Below are 12,648 nucleotides of genomic sequence, written 5' to 3'. Positions count from 1 at the left end.
TAAGAAAAAGGCTGATGTTTTCTGTTATGGAATTTTTTTCCCCTAAAATAAACTCATTAGCTTTTAAACATATTTTTGTATTCTTTTCATTAGCATATCTTGAGAATTTTAATTGTCCCCATTAGTCCAATACTGTTTATGAAAGCAATTTACATAGGTCTTTGTAGTGAACTTATCTGAGGAGCAAAGTGTGGCCCACCTTTTATAATACTTCTCCCCTCTGATACTTGTCATCAACCATTATCTTTATCTCTTAAAGTCATACAAGTGTCAAAAAAAGAATCAAAGTTATGTATTAATTTATTTTGCTTGTCTTTCTGTCAGTATACCGTCCCATAATTTATTAGGTCTGAGGCTAACTAGCATATATGCGAGGGAAATATGTACACTAGGAAATGGAAATTTGAACAGCTATTTGGTTACTTGAGACTGGAAATTAATTCAGTAAAATTCTATGGTTATTCTGTGTCTGAGGTTACCCATCCTTCTATCTTCCCAACTGAGTGAATATTTGTACAAGAACCGTTACATTCTATCTATCTATCACCTTACTCCAATCAAATGGAGCCAGAAAAGGGTAGTACATAGAGTGCTGTATTTAGAGTGAGGAATAAAAGGGTTTGAATTCTTCCATTATTTACTAGTTATGTGACCCACAGCAGATAACTTAAGCTCAGGTTCAAGTTCATCATCTATCAAATGATGATAACAATAATAATAATACCTATCTCATGGGTTGTTGTGATAATTAAATTAAGTAATATATGTAAAATGTTTTATATATCTTTTAGTGCTCTATAAAGTCTATTTTTTGTTTCTCATTAAGTATAAGGTGTAGTTTGACACAAATGCAATCATATTTAGTTTCATAGCAAGATTTCTTAATTTGTAAAGCATAATATCTTGCAAAGTTCCTCTAACTTCCTGTCTCACCTTGTATTGTTTGGTTAATAATGGATTTTTATTGACTTCATGCACTTTGGAGCTCAGTATTATTTAATTATCATGGGACATTTTTTCATGTTTTTGAGTGACAAAACAATTACTATTTGAATCTCTTGCCAGTTGACAGGTACTAAGACCTTGGGATATATTGAATAGAAAAGCCTAGGAAACAGAGAACTGTCTTTCTTTGATGTTGAATCCTCCAAACAGAGTAGTGCCAAACTATATAAAACCAATTTATTTTGTCAAGAAACAGGAACATCCATGAGTAACTTTCCAACTGACCCTTCTCTAATTGCTTTGCTTCAGTGGGATCCAGAGTCTTCTTCCTTCTTTTATCTCATCTAAAAAATTTCTGAAAGCTCATAGAGGGCATAATAATCTGGGTTCTTTTAACATTCCAAGGTAAACTTTTTTTCAGAAGCTATGAGAAACTTTACTTAAACAGCAATGGGTCTTTTACAAAAAGCCAATCCAAAACTATGTAGTTAAAATCAGAATAATTATATACTAAAACAGACTCAATGCAATGCTTCCTTCCTACAAGTTAGTGTCTTCAAATACATAGTAACAAACAATACGTAAATGAGGGTATTGTTGGCATAGTTTTCATAGTAGTTTACTATTAAGAGATACACCATGCCTTGATACAGTCTTGGTGCATGGCACTGTGGTTCTTGCTGTCTTAGATGTCTTAGCCTTTATTGTGCATGGACGAGTGCTCCTGCTCCCTGACCATAACCAAAACACTTTGGTCCAAAGTTCTTTGCATATCAACCTTTGCAATAGATTTTTCCTTCTTTCTCTGTCAGAGTTGTTGACTCCAAGCTCATTCCACACTTGGCACATTGGAAACAATTTTGTGCCAAGGCTTTCCTGCTCCTATTACTTTCTCTGTGGCATACACCGGATCCCCACATCTTTCCACTTCTCAGCTCCTCCAAATTTCTGGGCAAATTTGGAAGTATTTAGATTTGTTTTAGGCCTGTGAGGCTGCACATTCTCAGGCTTGATGCCCAGCTTTTCTCCTCTGTCCATGTTAAGTGTGCCTGCTCCTTGGCCATAGCCATACCCTTTGGGTCCATACTTCTTTCCATAGTAGGATTTGTAGTAGACCTCATCATCATGAATTGCCACAGTTGTGCTGTCTAAATTTTTCCTACAAACCATGCATAGAAAACAACATCTGTGGAAGCTTCTTCCATCCCACTGCACCTCTTTGGCATGGTACACAGTTCTTCGATAGGCCCCACATTTATTGCCTCCTCCCCAGTTGGGCATTTTTGACTACACAATTGATCCAGCAGGCAGTTGTGGCTCTGGAGATGCCAAGGGCAGGTGGGCCAGGGAGTGGATACTGAAATGGAGGGAGAGTAAGAGTGGAGTCTAAACTCTACGGTGGGGGGAAGAAGAACACAGACCCTTTCATCCAGGATGGCAAGACCCAAGTGGGAAGGGGCAGTCAGAGAGGCTGGGGGTCCCCAGTAAAGCCCCGGCCCCTCCAACCCCCAGTGCCCTGGGGAAGGAGACCAGAGGTCTGCTCTTCTGCCCCCTCCAGCTCTCCTCCCCTCCAGTCCCCTCCTTCCTCACCCCAAGGTAAATTTAAACAAATATACAAGCAACCACGTATCACAAAGGCATACATAAATGTTATGTTTTCCAGGGGTTTCATTTTCAAATTTCAAATTCCTATCTTATATAACAATCATCTTTTTATGATAATGCTATTTAAACCTTAATTTCTCTCAACAATGACTTGTTTCTACAATTTTCCATTTATCTGAAAAGAGACCAAAGGTTGTATAAATTATCCCCTAAGGGTCTTTGAGCAAACTGATGTGACCTAAAAGCTCTGTGATTTTTGAAGACATGTTAAAATTTAACATCATCATTAAAAAATGTTTTTCATTAAAAGAAAAAATCATGTAACAGATAATTTCATCTTAGTTTCCTTCAACTGCATAATTATAGTTTTTTATGTTACTAAAAATATGAAAACAAACTTACTCTATTATGCTGTCATTCAAGTAAAATGTCAGTCAAGATAGAAATGACACTTCTGTTAGAAGCAACTAATTTAAGACACTTCATATGATAAGTAGGGGGTAATGGTACTTGAGGGTAAGAATCAATATTGAAACAACAATTTTTTAAAGTCTAGACTTAGGCTACCAGCAAGTCAATTTTATGTAAAATATAGGTAAGGAAAACTTATACTTCTACTCTAAGTTGTAAATGGCGATTTCAAATTCTTCACTAGTTGCAAATACCTATTCAATTTCAATGAAAACAATTAGAAACCAGGGGAATAGGGAAAAGGAAACAAGCATTTATTAATCACCTATGATAGCAGGCACTCTGCTAAGTACTTTATAGAATATCACCTCATTTCATCCTCACAACAAATCTGGGAGATAAGTGCTATTATTAGACTCATTTTGTATTTGGAGAAATTGAGGCAGTTAAAGACTTAGATGAATTTCAACTAAAATCTTTCTAATTCCAGGTCCAGTCCACTATCTACTGTGCTACCTAGCTACCTCTAAACAAGGGAAATCAAACTTAGAGTCTGCATGATCATGGAAAGTTCTATGAAAGAACTAAAACAATAATAATAAAGTAAAACTAAAATGTTTGTTGAATTGAAATCATATAAAGTTAATTGGATTGAAAGCTCTTAATCCTAGTTAGACCACATACTGAAAATTTCTTATATACTAGAGCCCAGGACAGAAGTGGACACTGGATAAGTAGGGGTAATCAGTAAAAAGAGTATAACTTATACAAAGGTAGCACATGAGATCACCAAGGGAGTAGAGAGAGTAGAATGTAAATCCTAGGACAATGTCTTATAGTAAACTCTTATATTAGGCATGTGATATTGATGATAATCTTGAAAATATTACAAACATTTGGAGGTCATACAGAATTGCGTAAAACAGGTTAGAAGAAAAGCACCATAAAGCAATATCACAAAAACCCAATGAGGGGAATATCTTTAAGGAGAAAGTGTTAATAGTATGAAACACTGCAAAAAGATCAAGGATAAAGAGTGAACAAAAAAATCATTAGATTTAGACATAGAGAGATAATTGTTGACCTGAGACAGAGCAGAAAGTGGGTTCAATAAGAGTGGTTGGGATGGAAGCCAGATTGCAAGAAACTGAGAGGTGAGAAAGTTGCTAGGGTAGCAAAATAATTAAAAACTTTTTCTAAAAGTTTGCCTGGGAATGGGAGGGGAAGATGTGATAATATCTTGAGAGCATGTTAGGGTCAAGTGATTAGAAAAAACACACACATATATTACAGGAGCTTCAAATGTGCATATAGATAGCAGAGTAGGATCTTGTAGATATTCAGATGTCAAAAGTTATGTAGAGATGGTGATTTACAGGTCAAAATCCTGTAACAAGCAGGAAATGGGATCAAAGACATAAAGATGTTTAGGGTTGGCAAGGAGTCCCTTTATCAGAGCCTAGAACAACAAAGGAAAGAATGGAGATGATATAGAGAAGATTTGAACTATGAAAACAGGGAATAGATATGGCTTAGTATTTGTTGTTGTTTTTCATTCATTTTCAGTCATGTCTAACTCTTTGTGATCCCAGTTGGAGTTTTCTTGACGAAAATCATGAGTGGTTTGTGTTTTCCTTCTCCAACTCATTTTACAGACAAGGAAACTGAGGCAAAGAGGATTAAGTGACTTGCTCAGGGTCACATAGCTTGTATCTGAAACCAGAATTGATCTCAAAGATGAATCTTCCTGACTTCAGGCTCAGCACTCTATCCACTAAGCCATCTAGGTGCCCTCTAGCTTAATATACCTAACTTCATTTTTTTTCAGTAAACTAGACAGAAAGCTGGAAGAATACGAGGATGATGTTGGGATTGAAAATGTGGGTATTTTGTTGTTTTTGACTGTGCTGGAATGAAAGGGTAGACCAGGGCAATTCAGATTGGTTGTTATCTGAGGAAACACAGGTAGATTTTTGACATATAAATTGGGTACCAGGTGTCAAGGCAAGGGGTGTGGTTGAGAGAAATATTTTGAGCCTTGTACTATGATCCTTGAGAAATAAGAGAGAGTGATATTGGAGCTGGCAGAAAAAGTGGCGGGATCTGGCCAATATATCAAAATAGGATGGTAGAATGGGGCTCCCGGTGTCTCCTGCTATGTAGATGGAAAATAGCTGTAGACCAAAATTGCATTGCTTTTGACCAAAAGCTATTACAAGATTGCTTTATGACATAGTTTAGAGGTGATAACTGATCATGTATGGCTAATTACTACTTGTATGTCTTTGAACAAATCATTTAACATCTCTGTTCTTCAGTTGCCTCATCTTAAAAATGAGGAGGTTGAGCTAGCTAATTGCTAAAGTCCCTACCAGCTCTAAATCCTCTAATTCTCGGGATAGAGTGATATCTTAGTACTAATTTGACTCAGGTTCCATAATTCTAGGCATATCTTCATATTTATGTTACAAACATGTATAAACAAAATGGTTTTCATTATTTTCAATTTCATTAAGTTACATCACTTTATACTTTCATAAAATCCCTTGACAATATAAAACATTTGGGATGTAAGTTATTTTATGGTCAGCAAATAAGCTCAGTATACTGGGAAATACCACCAAGTTCTTTTAGATACCAAGTTTTAATGAACAACAGAACAGCTGGAAATATATCATTGTGTGGTAAGAAACTGTTTTCACTGCTGGGTCATGAATTTTCAGTACTCTCTACATAATTCTACAAATAGGCATATAATCGTAAATATTCTAGGAAAAAACATTAACTTCATTCTCCTGGCATCCGGTGATTTACCTTTGAATTCCTTCCAAAGTATAATGACGTAGCATATTTTTTAAATTGCTGAAATAATTTTATAAAAATGATATTTGAAACAGATCAAAAATCTTAGGTGTATGGTGGCAGCAAATTAATCCCTGAATATCATTTTAAAATGAGATGAGATACAGAAATGAGTAAGAAGCAACAATGTAATGGAAAGAGCTGTGAATACAGAACACTTGGCTTCACAAACCAATTCCAACACATCCCAGTTCTGTTGCCTTGGGCCAAATTCTATGTGCCATAGAGTCCATTAACTGCTTTGTGACTCAATTATATTATCAGATGAAGAAAATACTTATACTACTAATTGCATAAAGTTGTTCTGGAAGGCACTTGGCCACTTTGAAATGTAAAAAGCATTGTATAAATACGAGCTTACTTTTGTGTGTGTGATCAAAGTTCTTTTGAAAATTTAAAGTGCTAGGTATCCTGAGTTCTTAATGTGATCTTCATGTCCCATCAAGGTCACTAATGACCAAAAACCCATTTATTTATCTTTGCAGTAATTCTTCTTGACTTTTATGTAATATTTAACTATCTTCCATTTTAAGCTATTCACTTATCTTTTCTTGAACTTCATGATACTAATACTCTCAAAATTTTCCTACCTCTTTGACTGTTCCTTCTCTTTTATTAAAGTTAGTTCATAATTATTTTGCTTCTTAAACCTGGATTTTTCTCAAGATACTATCAGGTGGCTTTCTAAATCTTCCTTTTCATATTCTCCTCAAGTCAGTTTCATGATTTCAATGACCACTTTGATATAGGTGACTGCCAAATTAATGTCTCCACTTGCAACTTCTGGTGGCACAGTCTCCTATTTCCAACTGCCTGCTGAATATCTCCTCCTTTATGACTCACTTGGACTTTAAATGAAACATTTCTAAAATTGAACTCACCATCTTCCCCATTTAAACTGCCTCTATAACCTCTCTTTCTGTTAATAATACCAAGCATTTTCTTTCTCAGAATTATAACCTTGGAAGAATCTTTGAATCTTCTTGCCCTTCCATTCACTGAACCAGTTTCCAGGTCCCATTGTTTCTGCTTCTGAAGAATTTCTCATGGCAACCACTTTTATACATTCTCTTATCTCATATTGACTAAATGTTCATAATAGCCTATTTCCCATCCACTCTGGCCTATCAAGGCTTCATTCTATTTTAGTTCAGCTGCCTGAGTAAACTCCCTATTGAATATTTATAATTATATCACTCCAATATTTAAATTACTCCCTGGTTTATAGTTGGCACAATCTAGTTGAATCCTGCCAATTCAGCTTTCTTTTACATTATCTTGATTTATTTTACATGCTAGCCCAACTATTTTCCAGTCACTTTTCTCTCAATAATCTTCCTACCTTCCTTTGGTCTATATACCATATCTGGAATGGACTCAACTCCCCTTCCCACCACAACAAAACATCATGCCTACTACCTCCAATGTCTGTTGAAATCTTTCCTTTCCTTCCAGGTGGGCCTCAGATTTAATTATCCATTTACCTTTGATAGAGCACTGGCCCAGGATTCAGGAGGACCTGAGTTCAAATCCAGCATCAGACACTTTACATACTCGCTGTGTGACCCTGGGCAAATCAATAAACCCAATTGCCTCACCAAAAAAAAATCCATTTACCTTATCTGACTCCCCAAACTGGATATACTCTATTATTTTACACTCACAATACCCAAACTGAACTTTTTTTCCCTAAAAATGATCTCCTCTCACTTTCCCTATTTTTTTTTAGATACCCCCTCCATCAAATCCCCACAGCTCCAATTCTGAGGAGCATCCTTGACTCTGCCCTCTTCCTTACTCCCTAAATTCAATTAGTTGACAAGGCCTGTGAAGTTCTTCCAGGGAATTTCTTGTAATTATCCACACTTTTACACTCATATGATCACAACCCTAATTCAGACCCTCATCACCTTTCTCTCTGAAGATTTGAATAGCTTCCTAACTGTTCTCCCTGCCTTTAGTTTCTTGCCTTTCCAAGTTCACAAGTTGCCAAATTAAAATCTTCAGAGACTCCTTATTGCCAATGGAATTAAAAAGATACCTTAGGCCGGTTTCCTGATATTGTCATTCCTTCTTCTATATTTATACCTACCTGTCAATCAATCTATCTACCTGTCAATCTATCTATCTATCTATCTATCTATCTATCTATCTATCTATCTATCTATCTATCTATCTATCTATCTATTTCTGTCTGACTGTCTGTCAATTGGTCTATCTGTCTTTCTATCTACCTATCTTTACATGGGCTGTTTCCCTTACCACAAATGTGCTTCCTCTGTATAATAGTCTGTTTAAATATTTACATTCTTTTAAATCTTAACTGAGATGCCATGTCCTAAACAGTTTTTATTGAGATAGTTGAAAGTAATAGAAAATTTTATTTTTTAAAATTTTCTGTCATATTTAGTTATGTGTATCTATATAAATCTATCTATCATCTATCTACCCTCTGTTCCTCATTCATCAGTATATGATGTCTTTGAGAGTGAGTTATTATTTTTCTTTCATTATTATATATCAAAATGTGAACTTTATGAACTTTCTTTCTTGCTTTCTTCCTTCTGACTGAATTCATGATTACATTAATATAGGGGTTACTGCCACGTCTTCTGTTCCTAATCATGATCCACTGAACATAGCTGGAAGGAATCCCACCACCATGCTAACAGGGCACTTCACAAATTGATCTTCTTCAACCTCAACTTGGCCTTTATTTTGAGAAGGGAGTACTTTAATTCCTCCCTAAATGATTTCTTACTTTATAAAAAGTGAGAAAAGTATTATATGAAACCTTTTTTTCTGTCCTCCTCCTTTTCTAGGTAAGAAAGCTCTTCTTCCTTTTCTGTAAGAAAAGTCTTTAATGTGATCTCCTCTCCTATTTTATTCATCTAAAACCCCTTTTCATTATTTTTTCCACTCTCCTTCCTTCCTCTAGTTTCTTAAAATGTAATGGTCCTTCTCCTTGCCAAGCCCAATACCCTCTACACATACTTTATCACATCCACTCTTATTTTATAGAGTGAATTGCATTCTTAATTATCTCCCTCTTTTCTTAATTATTTACTCTTCCTATTAACTGGTTCCTTGCCTACTGCCTCCAAAGAACTCCAAGACTATCCATCCTTAAGAGGAAAAAAAAAACCTTCATTAAACCCAAAAATCTCTTTAAGGTATCATTCTATTTTTCTTTTACTTTTATTAGCCAAACTGCTTCAAATGAGAATTTTACCATCTTCAACAAATTTTCCATACTCAACCCACTTTTATTTCCTACTAGCTCTATAATAAAATATAAACTTCTCTGTTTAGCTTTCAAACTCTGGACAACCTGATTCTGATCTACCTTTCTAGACTTAGTGGATATTACTCCCTCTCCTGCATTCTCCAGTCCAACCAACTGACATTCACTCTGTTCCTCACTCATGACAAATCAAATCTCTCACATATCTCCCCTTACAATGTCCAATATGTTGCCTGGAACACATAGCAGTTTCTTAATAAATACTTGTTGATTTATCAGCTAACTCCCTCTACATACATAAAACAGCACTTTCTCTCCATGTTGCCATCAACGAAGCCTGCCCAGATACAGTGAATGTTTAAGTGAGTTCACCAAATTCTCACACAAGTATGGGGCAGAGTAAAGACTTTAGCCCAGGTCTTCCTAAATTTGATGTCTATTTTATGTCTATTCTTTCTATTCATTATTCCACACTGTGTCTTGCATGAAGACATTAAATGTTTATAAAGCTGAATTGATTCAATTGAATTAAATAATCCTACCTCCCAAAAAACAAAGAAAGAATATCAGGTTTTCCTAGAAGCATTCAATTTTTACCAGCTTTTATTTTCTTTCACAGTTTCAGATACCAACCATTTAGAACCATGGATGTCTAGCTTGAAAGGATCTTAGAGGTAATCTACTCAAACAAATGGGGAAGTTGAGGCACCAAAATGTTTAGTGAGTTACCAAAGGTCACAAAAATACTGAGTTTTACATGAATTAAGTCAATCTAATCATTAAATAAATATGTGTCAAACGCCTACTATTTTCCAGAAACTGTGCTAAGCTCTTAGGTCTTGTAACAAAAAATTCAACACATTTTCAATTATACTGAACTATCTCATCTTATCTATTAGAAAAGGGAGCTTGTGCTCTTGATATCACTAGTTTGAGACTATGTTCTGGTTTTTGGTTTCATTTTGTATCTTTTGACTTTGTTCACAATTCACAATTTCTCATTAATATCAAGAAACTCCAAGCTATCATATTGGAAAAAAGGTCTGCAATAATAATAGGAATTGTGCTTGTCGTTGTTGTTGTGCTTCTTATTCCACCAATATTTCTATTTGACACAATTTCAATAAAATAATAAATAATTAAAAAGTGACAAAAGCATCTCTCCAGTTATTGTGGGAGTCATAAAGGACCACAGACACTTCCACAAGACCATTTTCATCATTAAACTAATCAAAAGTTTCTAGTGTTTCTTATGCACCTGTATTCTTAATCAGGTTACTAATCATGTCACTGTGTGTCCAGGATTTATGACTGATTCTTTATGATTACCCAATTGGCTTTCAACCTAGAAGAGCAATATTCAATGTTGAGTTGCCTACAGAGTTCACATATGACTGTGATTCTTTAACGGGAAGTTTTGATATACAAAAGCCCTGGCCAATATTTTGGGACTAATCAGATCATTGGATTAAGAACAAAGGGTTATGGGGCAGCTAGGTGGTGCAGTGGATAAAGCACTGGCCTTGGATTCAGGAGGACCTGAGTTCAAATCCTGTCTCAGACACTTGACACTTACTAGCTGTGTGACCTTGGGCAGGTCACTTAACCCCCATTGCCAGCAAAAAAAAAAAAAAAAAAAGAACAAAGGGTTATAAGATGTCCCACTGGGGAAAAAACAAAGCAAAATAAAAGGTGTGTCCAACTAAGAAACTACCTGAAGATTTCAAGCCATTCCCAAACCCTTAAAAAGAATTCTCTTCCCTCAGAGGATATTATTATTGGGTAATAGGGGGGAATATGATAGTTGGTCATAGTATATCTGATTTGTTATATTCTGAATTACCACCTGGACTTATGTCAATAGAATTCTCAATCCATGTAAAGTTCTCTCTATATATATTTCTCCTGAGATTTTGACCATATATGAATAATACATAGTCCCATATTTCTACTTTCCTACTAATAAATACCACTGATTGCATATATATATATATATATATATATATATATATATATATATACACACATAAATATACACACAAACATACATATATTTATTTACACATATATTTGTGTCTGTGTTTGTGTCACCTGAAGATTATTCCTTTGTCTTTGTTAGCCATTATACTTTAGATATTCAAAACAAGTGCCTATTATGTTATAGGCATTTGTCATTCTCTAAAATACATAACATCATTCTATACACAACTACAGATGTTGAAGTTTTGACTTTGTGAATTTTACCACCTTGTGTGGTAGTGGGAGTCAGTGTTATGCTGGAGTCAGATTTAACTGGCTCATAAGAACTGACTGGTAAATTTTCAGTGTGAAAATTTACAGCCTGAAAATCATCAAATGCTACAGATCAAGGTTTGATTTATTGTTTTGTTCGTGGTTTAAATTTTTTAAAATGCTGAAGAGAATGTTAATGCAGATTAAACCTATGTGCTGTGCATATTTTGCTAAGCATTTAACAAATCAGGAAGTATAATGTTGAAAGCCCAGAAGTAGTGATTCTTGCATCTATCACTGAGTGTTCTGTATGCTGTTTTGGTCTCTGAAAGGAGATGTGAGATGCGTCTGAGAGGTTTTACTTCTGATGACAGTTGAAAGAATACTAGGGAGACTATGTAAGGCTCATAATTGTTTTGGCATATTGCTATATAAGAATGGCTGATTCTGAATAATATTTGTTTGCACTGTGGCTCCTTATTAGCAGATGATCCTACTACCTCTATAATACATTTGCCTAATGAGAGATCACAGAAGAGTTCTCTTTGTCAGCCTTCTTTTCACTGTATGCATAATTTGGTTAATTATCTTTAAAGATTCTCATTTTAATTTACTGGGGTTGGTTTAGAGAAGGTATTATTCTATCTTCATCAATTGTAGTGGTGGTACCAAATATATATCACAGGTACTACAAATGTGTCTTGATTTGAAGGCACTCTGTTGCCATAATGCAAGGCCATAGCCCAAGATTGCATAGTCTAGTATATTTCTATGTTTTTAAAAAAATTCTTTTGTTTTTGAGTATTATTATTTCACAGCTTGAGACTCTGGATAAAGTATGTGCCTCTGGGAGACGTTCTATGCCAGTGTTCAGAATCAAAGTATAGGAGGTTATGAGAGAAAAAAAAAAGTCCTTTGATTCTGAGCCTGAGAATATGGACACCACTTCTGAGATATATGAGGAGAGACTTACATATTCTCTTAAACTCAATCAGTGAATCAAAATGATAAACTTGTGATCTCAATAACACATCAGATGACTGGTTGCAGTAATTCCCTCTACCAATGCAGAGAGGGAACTTCTCTGCCATTTATAACCTTATAAATTTACCTAAAACACTAAGAAATTAAGTGACATGCCCAAATCATCCAATTAATATATATAAGAAGTATTAGTTGAACCCAGTTCTTACTAGCCCCAAAGTTCTATTCACTAAAGTCAGAATGACTACTTAAGTATAAACAATTTATTTACAACACATAACCTCTTAGTATTTTTCACTAAAATATTCCCTTTTTAAATATCAGTACTGGGGCAGCTAGGTGGCAGAGTGGATAAAGCACCAGCC

The 12,648-nt window shown here is 35.1% G+C and overlaps 1 pseudogene; it reads right to left on the bottom strand.

The window, feature by feature from the left end:
• Positions 1 to 1,646: 1,646 nt before the first annotated feature.
• On the bottom strand, positions 1,647 to 2,226 carry LOC122751033 (annotated as a pseudogene).
• Between the last annotated feature and the right edge of the window lie 10,422 nt (positions 2,227 to 12,648).

The sequence above is a fragment of the Dromiciops gliroides genome, chromosome 3, assembly GCF_019393635.1.
Source record: "Dromiciops gliroides isolate mDroGli1 chromosome 3, mDroGli1.pri, whole genome shotgun sequence".
In the NCBI taxonomy this organism is placed as follows: Eukaryota; Metazoa; Chordata; class Mammalia; order Microbiotheria; family Microbiotheriidae; genus Dromiciops; species Dromiciops gliroides.
The sequence above is the reverse complement of the archived record's forward strand: the minus strand, read 5'-3'. Positions and strand labels throughout refer to the sequence as shown.